Source organism: Penaeus monodon, chromosome 30, assembly GCF_015228065.2.
Source record: "Penaeus monodon isolate SGIC_2016 chromosome 30, NSTDA_Pmon_1, whole genome shotgun sequence".
Lineage (NCBI taxonomy): Eukaryota > Metazoa > Arthropoda > Malacostraca > Decapoda > Penaeidae > Penaeus > Penaeus monodon.
In genome coordinates, this window is record NC_051415.1 from 23,114,490 (window position 1) to 23,114,781 (window position 292).

Genomic DNA, 292 nt, shown 5'->3' on the forward strand with positions numbered 1-292 from the left:
TATAGCATGACTCTAGTACGGTTACTCCATATTCGCTGCATTGCAATATCCACTTCCTTATTCTCTTCAGTCGCTTCTACTCTTCCTCCTTGCCTAACATTTGTTCATTCACAGATTTTCTCTCCTTCCCCTGTCCTCAATGCCCTGTCCTCGCTCCCTTGCCCACTATCTTCCATCTTCTCACGAGTCACCGGCCCCTCCTTTTCTACCGTATTTACTAAGTCGCTCTCTAGACTTCATTAATTCACCAGAAGTTACTTTTCCCTTTAGTCTTCCCTATTTTCCCTTCGAT